Source organism: Arachis stenosperma, chromosome 3 (assembly GCF_014773155.1).
Source record: "Arachis stenosperma cultivar V10309 chromosome 3, arast.V10309.gnm1.PFL2, whole genome shotgun sequence".
NCBI classification, from domain to species: Eukaryota; Viridiplantae; Streptophyta; class Magnoliopsida; order Fabales; family Fabaceae; genus Arachis; species Arachis stenosperma.
In genome coordinates, this window is record NC_080379.1 from 88422744 (window position 1) to 88430117 (window position 7374).

Sequence of the window (7374 nt, forward strand, 5' to 3'; positions counted from 1 at the left end):
TCCACATTCACTTCAAACTTAAGTGAAAATAACATTCACGAGAGGGATAATGGAAGTTCCAAACTCGATCGCCCCTTGCACCTTACCAGTAGCACGGAGGACCGTGCTAATTCTTAAGTGTGGGGAGGTCGTTCGACCGATCTCCGGGGGACCGTGCTAATTCTTAAGTGTGGGGAGGTCGTTCGACCGATCTCCGTAGGTAATAATTTTTCCTCTTAACACCTGTGATTTTTAATTTTTCTTTTCCTTGTTAGAATAGATTGCATAGTTAGTTTTTGTGTTTGAACACTCTTTTAATTTGTGAATGTTAGGACCATGGTACACGAAATCGTGATACGCACACTTTCTTCACAACTCCGCGTAGCTGACCAGCAAGTGCACTGGGTCGTCCAAGTAATACCTTACGTGAGTAAGGGTCGATCCCACATAGATTGTCGGCTTGAAGCAAGCTATGGTCATCTTGTAAATCTCAGTCAGGCATATTCAAATGGTTATGGGGTTTTGATAATTAAAAGATGAATAAGACATAAAATAAGATAGAGATACTTATGTAATTCATTGGTGGGAATTTCAGATAAGCGTATGGAGATGATTTCTTCTTCCTGAATCTTTGCTTTCCTACTGCCTTCATCCAGTCAGGCGTACTCCTTTCCATGGCAAGCTGTATGTTGGGGGATCACCGTTGTCAATGGCTACCGTCCGTTCTCTTAGTGAAAATGATCCGGCTACGGGTTACGTAGGGCTAATCATCTGTCGGTTCTCAATCGTGTCGGAATAAGATCCATTGATCCTTTTGCACACTGTCACTATGCCCAACGGTCACGAGTTTGAAGCTCGTCACAGTCATCCAATCCCAGATCCTACTAGGAATACCACAGACAAGGTTTAGACTTTCCGGATCTCAAGAATGCTGCCAATTGATTCTAGCTTATTGATGAGCTATAAACTGGGTATAGCTACGATTTAGGAAATTGCACGAGCGGCAAAATTCCTTCCGGCAAGTGCACCGGTTATCGTCAAGTAAAAACTCACAATAGAGTGAGGTCGAATCCCACAAGGATTGGTTGAATGAGCAATTCGAATTAGAAGTTTGTTTAGTTGAGCGGAATCAATTTTTGGATGTGAAATGGCATAAAATAAATGTGGCAGGAAACGTAAATTGCAAGGAATTGAAATTGCATAAACTTAAATTGCGAGAATTAAGGTGCGAGAAAGTAAATTGCTGAAAGTAAAGGGAATTGGGGGTGATTGCATGAATTGAAATTGCAGAATGTAAATAGAAAGTGTAGATCAGAAATGGGGAATTCATTGGGGTCAGGAGATATTGAAATCTCCGAATCAAAACATTTTCATCTCTTCCTCAACCAATGCATTCATTGAATCTTGCTTGGCAATCTTATATGATTGGATCCCAATTCCTTGGCTCACCAATTCTCTCTAAAAATGAACAAATTCCCAATCCCTTGGTTTAAATGTTCATAAGAAGAGATGATGCTTGATCACTGATTATACCACACAGTTTCATGAACCACAATTTGGTAGGATTACATGTCACAATATCCATCCAAACCCCAATCCAATTCACTGTGAGAAAGCTTCTCTAGCATGAATCCATCGTTCCTTTCCCAAGGTTCCGAAGGATTCCAATTATGGGTAGTTTCTTTCCCAAGACAACTACCCAATGGAATTAGATCGAGAAGCTTTCTAACAAAATTCAAGAGAAAAGATTGAAGAAGAAGATAAAAACTATTATTGATTCATTGAATTACAATAGAGCTCCCTAACCCAATGAAAGGGGTTTAGTGCTTCATAGCTCAGAATTCAATTACACAATATCCAAAGTTCTCTAGTGTAAAAAATGTCAAAAGGTCCAAAGATCCTGACTAACTTCAATTCTATCCTATTTATACACTTTCTAAATTGAGCTTCTGTTGTGTTTCTTGGGCTTTGAGGCCTTTCCTTGATTTCCTTTTGCTTTAGGCTTATGGTCCATAATTTTGATGAGGCTGTGATCCAATTCTGTAACATTCATTGAGCAAACTTAGTGATAAACAAGTAATGACACAAGACTCAACAATTTGAAGTTCCAGACTCATCAATTCTTCAGGCCCAATCTCATAAACCATGATATTCACTTGGGTTTCACACCATAATACGTTTAAGTTAGTATTTGTGCTCAATTGCTAACTTAAACTTCAATATATTTGGCCCAGAAACCTTTTCAAATGGTGGTGTTTAAGTTGAAGTTTAAGTTTCAGTTTAAGGTCAAACTAAAACTTAAACGTGGAATTGGGAGAAAGCACCCCAGGAGTGTACATAGTCGAACACGTTTAACCTCCAGTTTGAGGTCAAACTGGAGGTTAAACTTGGAAATGAAGAAAGCAACCCCTGGAGGCAATTTGGATCGAACACGTTTAACCTCCAGTTTGAGGTCAAACTGGAGGTTAAACTTGGAAATGAAGAAAGCAACCCCTGGAGGCAATTTGGATCGAACACGTTTAACCTCCAGTTTGAGGTCAAACTGGAGGTTAAACGTGGAATGCTCCTGGTGCCTCTCTTGCTTCTGGCGTTTAACCTCCAGTTTAAGGTTAAACTGGAGGTTAAACGTGGAATGCTTCTTGGTGAGAAAGAAAAGTGTCGAACACGTTTAACCTCTAGTTTAAGGTTAAACTAGAGGTTAAACGTGGAATGCTCCCTTGGTTCAAATCATCATTCTGGCGTTTAACCTCCAGTTTAAGGTTAAACTGGAGGTTAAACGTGGAATGCTTCTTAGTGCCCTTTCTCATTCTAGCGTTTAACTTCCAGTTTAAGGTCAAACTGGAGGTTAAACGCCAGTTACAGCATTTCCTCTCTTCTCATGATTTTGGCGTTTAAGCTCCAGTTTAGGCTTAAACTGGAGCTTAAACGTCCCATTTAAATTTCAAGCTTCCTTTATTGATTTTGTTGCTTCCTTGCCTAGCCTCTCTTCCCTGAAATCATCCAAACAATTGCATCAAAGTCTTGGAAAATTTCATGAGAATTCATCCATTCATAGCATTCAAGTAATATCACTAAAAACTCATGGAATTTGCATCAAAATCATAATGTTTTGGATGGTTCATTGCTTTGTTGTTCATTTAACCATTCTTGGTTACTTTAAGCTCAAGAAAATGCATAAAACAACTAAACTAACAGAAAAATGCTAGTGAAACTAGCCTAAGATGCCTTGGCATCACAACACCAAACTTAATACTTGCTTGTCCCTAAGCAAGTCCTGAGATATTTGAGAATAAAGTATGAAACAGAAAGCAATTACATTGGCTATATTAGCAAGCATTTGAAGTTCATCAGAAGGGTTTTATGCAGAAAGTTGCAGCATCACTTTTTCATTCTTATCAGGTAGAATCATCACTTTTTCATTGCATCCATCAAACACTGCTATGGCCTCTTGTTATTCTCATGTCCTTGGCACTTTTTCTTTCTTTGTTTTTCTTTTTCTTAGAGCTCTTTTGCTCCTTGTTTGCTCAGTGTCATGTGTTGCACAAGCCTTTGGCATTTTCTTTTTCTTATCAGTGCAGTACACATATCCACTACAGGCATTTTAGTTCACATTTCTTTTTGAGACATTGGTGCCCAGCACCTCTTTGTGTAACTAAATGTTTTGTAGCTAGGTTGCTCTTGATAATGGACTTTTGGTTGATAATCCCGAGTTAGTTAACCCAAGTTACCAAGTGTTGAAACACTCCACAGAACCTATTCATCCAAGCAGATCCTAGTACATAAACACCACAGGCATATGTCTCAAAAGTTCAAACCATTGGTGCCTAGCTTTATTTTCTTAATTCTTTTGCTTTTTGGTTGCCCCTTTTCAGTGGCTTTTCTATTTCTTTTTCCTTCTTTTTCATGGCCAAAGACATTTATTCATCAAGATCCATAGACAGTATTCAACTTTTACACAAAAAATGATAATTCTACACTCAATTTCCAGTAAGCTAACTAAACAATCAAGCATGCATACCACCACTTAATTCTACTTGATTTGTCACTAATTGAGCCAAGTTACCTTTGTTCAAACTTTTCTTTTAATTTTTTGGAAACAGAACAAGCATGGCAAGCATTTGTTTAAGAAGGTGAAGTTATATCCAAACATCTAGGCATTTACTTTATTCAATGCATTAAACAAACAAACATACTAAAAACTTCACATTCCAGAAAGATTCAACAATTTCAGTTTAAACCAGAACAAGCATGCTTTTGTTTGCCTTTTAAAGAAAGGTCAAGGAACAACACCACCTTGTGAAATTTCTTGTTTTCTCTTTGTTGCCAGGAAACAATTTGATTTCTCCTTCTTCTACTAGTTGTTGCATCATGTTCTTTCTAAGATCCTTGTTTCCTTTCCTGCAAAGAGTGATGAAGTTGCTTGTTTCTCAAGCACTTGAATGGTTAGCTCACTATATATGGGCGAGTGTCTGAGTCTTAAGTTGGTGTGTGAACACCAAACTTAGTCTCCTACTTACTCCTCTGCTCTTTGAATCCTTGAATTCTCCTTGGAATGAAGTTGTTGCTAAGGATTTTAAGCATTTATGTGATTGCTTAGAATGGTTGTTTCTTTCATATAATTCAAAGGTTGTTGTGTTCAGTTAATCTATATGGTGGAACACCAAACTTAGAGTCACACATTCCCCTTTGAATTATTGATCCATAAATTCATTGTTTGGTGTGAAACACCAAACTTAATTCTTTGCAATGCACAGAAACTACTTCACCTTTTTATTGAAACAAATAAAAGAAACCGTAAAGGAGTATTACCTCAGGTTGGGTTGCCTCCCAACAAGCGCTTCTTTAACGTCACTAGCTTGACGGTTGTCCCTTGTTAGGGTGGATTGTAGTGCTTGATGTCCTCTCCTCTCACTATGGAAACATCCCCATTTGATTCCTTCATGATTTCCAAATGTTCCATAGAAAGAACTTTCCTGATGATGAACACTTGAGGGAGCTGAGAAGGAATGGGTTTGAGACCAGGTGGGATTGGCAGATAATGACTTGATATCACTTTATCTCCCGGAGAGAAACCTTCAGTGGGAATTTTCTTGTTTCTCCACCCTCTTGGCAATTTCTTTACAATTCTGCTTTCTCTCTTGAGGATTTCTTCATTGACCTTTATGCTAGGAGGATCCTTCTGAGCTGTTTCTATTGATTGTTGTGGCTTTAACTCTTGCAATTCTTGTTTGCTTTCCAAAGACTGTTTCAAACTTTCGGCTACTAGCTTGCTTTCCTCCAAACATAGATAGTTACTATCATCCATAGGCTTTTCAGATTCTGGTGCAGGCTCAGATGCAGATTTGAAAACATGGAAAATGAGCTGTTCATCATGTACTCTCAAAATTAGCTCTCCTTGTTCTATATCTATGAGTGCTCTAGCAGTGGCTAGAAATGGCCTTCCCAGAATGATAGGGTGTAAGTAGCTTTCCTCCATGTCTAAAATGACAAAGTCTGTGGGAAAGAAATAATTTCCCACTTTCACCAGCACATTCTCAACTACCCCTTCAGCTTGCTTCTGAGTTTTGTCAGCCAGTTGTATGATTACATCAGTGGATTTCACCTCATTCAGTTGTAGCCTTTTCATAAGAGTCAGAGGCATCACATTTATGCTGGCTCCTAGATCACAGAGTCCTCTGTCAATTTTTGTTTCCCCTATGATGCAGGGGATATGAAAACTTCCTGGGTCTGTTTTCTTAGAGACCATATCCTTCTTGATGAGTGCACTGCATTCTTTGTTCATTATTACAGTTTGTCCTCCCTTCAAAACTCTTTTCTTGCTCAGCAATTCCTTCAAATACTTGATATGTGTAGGCATCTGCTGGAGGATCTCAAGAAAGGGAATATTGATGTGGAGAGACTTAAATGTCTCTAAGAACCTTGAATATGTTTTCCCTTTTTCACCTCCTCCTAACCTTTGAGGAAATGGTGCTTTTGGTTGGTATGTTCCCAGCATGCTTTCCTTTTGCAATTCTTTGGCTTGCTCAGTTCCACTTTCCTGCTTAGCTTCTTCCACACCTTCCTTCAAGATTTCTGGCTCCTGTTCTGAGGGTCTGATTCTTTCTTCTTCTGAGACTTCCTTCAACATGGTGATGACCTTGCATTCTTCCCATCTCACTCCCTTTTGTTCCCCCTTAGGATTCTTTTCAGTGTCACTAGGGAACACTGCAGTTGACTTGGGGGCCTGTTGAGATAGCTCTCCTACTCGAGACTCCATCCACTTGAGTTTTTCACCATGGTTCCTTAAGGTCGATCTCACATCTTCCCTAAAGCTTTTCAACTCATTTATGTCCTGACCCATGTTTGCTAGTATTCCTTCTATCCTGTTTAATTGATCTTGAAATTGTTGGTTCGGATTGGATTGGGCAGGTTGATTATTTTGGCCATGATATGGTGGTTGGGAGTAAGTGTTTTGTGTGGCTTGGTATGATCTTTGGTTGGAGTTTTGGTATGTGGAATTGTTATGTTGGTTATGGTTGTAAGGTTTGTGGTTTTGTGGTTGGGTTTGCTGGTTTCCCCACCCAAAGTTTGGGTGGTTTTTCCATCCTGGGTTATAAGTATTGGAGTGTGGATCATATGATTGCTTTTGTTGATTTCCCACATAGTTGACCTCTTCCCAATCACCTCCTTCAATGCTTACTTCCTCTTGATCTTGTCTATGTATTGCAGCCACTTGCTTTGTGTCTAATTTCCTGGTGAGCTCTGCTAGTTGCTTGGCAAACACCTTGTTTTGGGCTAGAATTGTATCAACATGGTTCAGCTCCATGACTCCCTTAGTGTTGTGTCTCTCTGAAGCATAGTAGTACTCATTCTCAGCCACTGTCTCAATCACTTCAATGGCTTCTTCCACAGTCTTTTTCCTGTTCAATGAACCTCCTGATGAATGGTCTACAGCCTTCCTTGATTCATAAGAAAGTCCATCATAGAAAATATGTAATTGCACCCAGTCAGGGAACATGTTTGGTGGACATTTCCTTGTCAATTCTTTGAACCTCTCCCATGCCTCGTAGAGCGTCTCACCATCTTGTTGTCTAAAAGTCTGAACCTCAGATCGAAGCCTATTGACCTTTTGTGGGGGGTAGAAACGTGCCAGAAACTTGCTCTCCACCTCATCCCAGGTTGTTAGGCTGTCCCTTGGGAATGATTCCAGCCACTTAGCTGCCTTGTCCCTAAGTGAAAATGGAAACAAGAGCAGTTTATAGGCATCGTCCTGGACTCCATTGGACTTCACAGTGTCGCAAATTCTCAGGAATTTGGTGAGATGTTGGTTTGGATCTTCATTAGCACTCCCACCAAATGAACAATGGTTCTCCACCAGTGATATTAACTGTAGTTTGAGTTCAAAATTGTTGGCTT

General features: G+C 39.5%; 1 non-coding gene across 1 annotated transcript; it reads left to right on the forward strand.

Moving 5' to 3' along the window:
* The first annotated feature begins 6974 nt into the window (after positions 1–6974).
* LOC130971783 (small nucleolar RNA R71) lies at positions 6975–7078 on the forward strand. Its single transcript, XR_009082993.1, has one exon. It is a non-coding gene; the product is annotated as a small nucleolar RNA R71 (small nucleolar RNA).
* Positions 7079–7374: the final 296 nt, after the last annotated feature.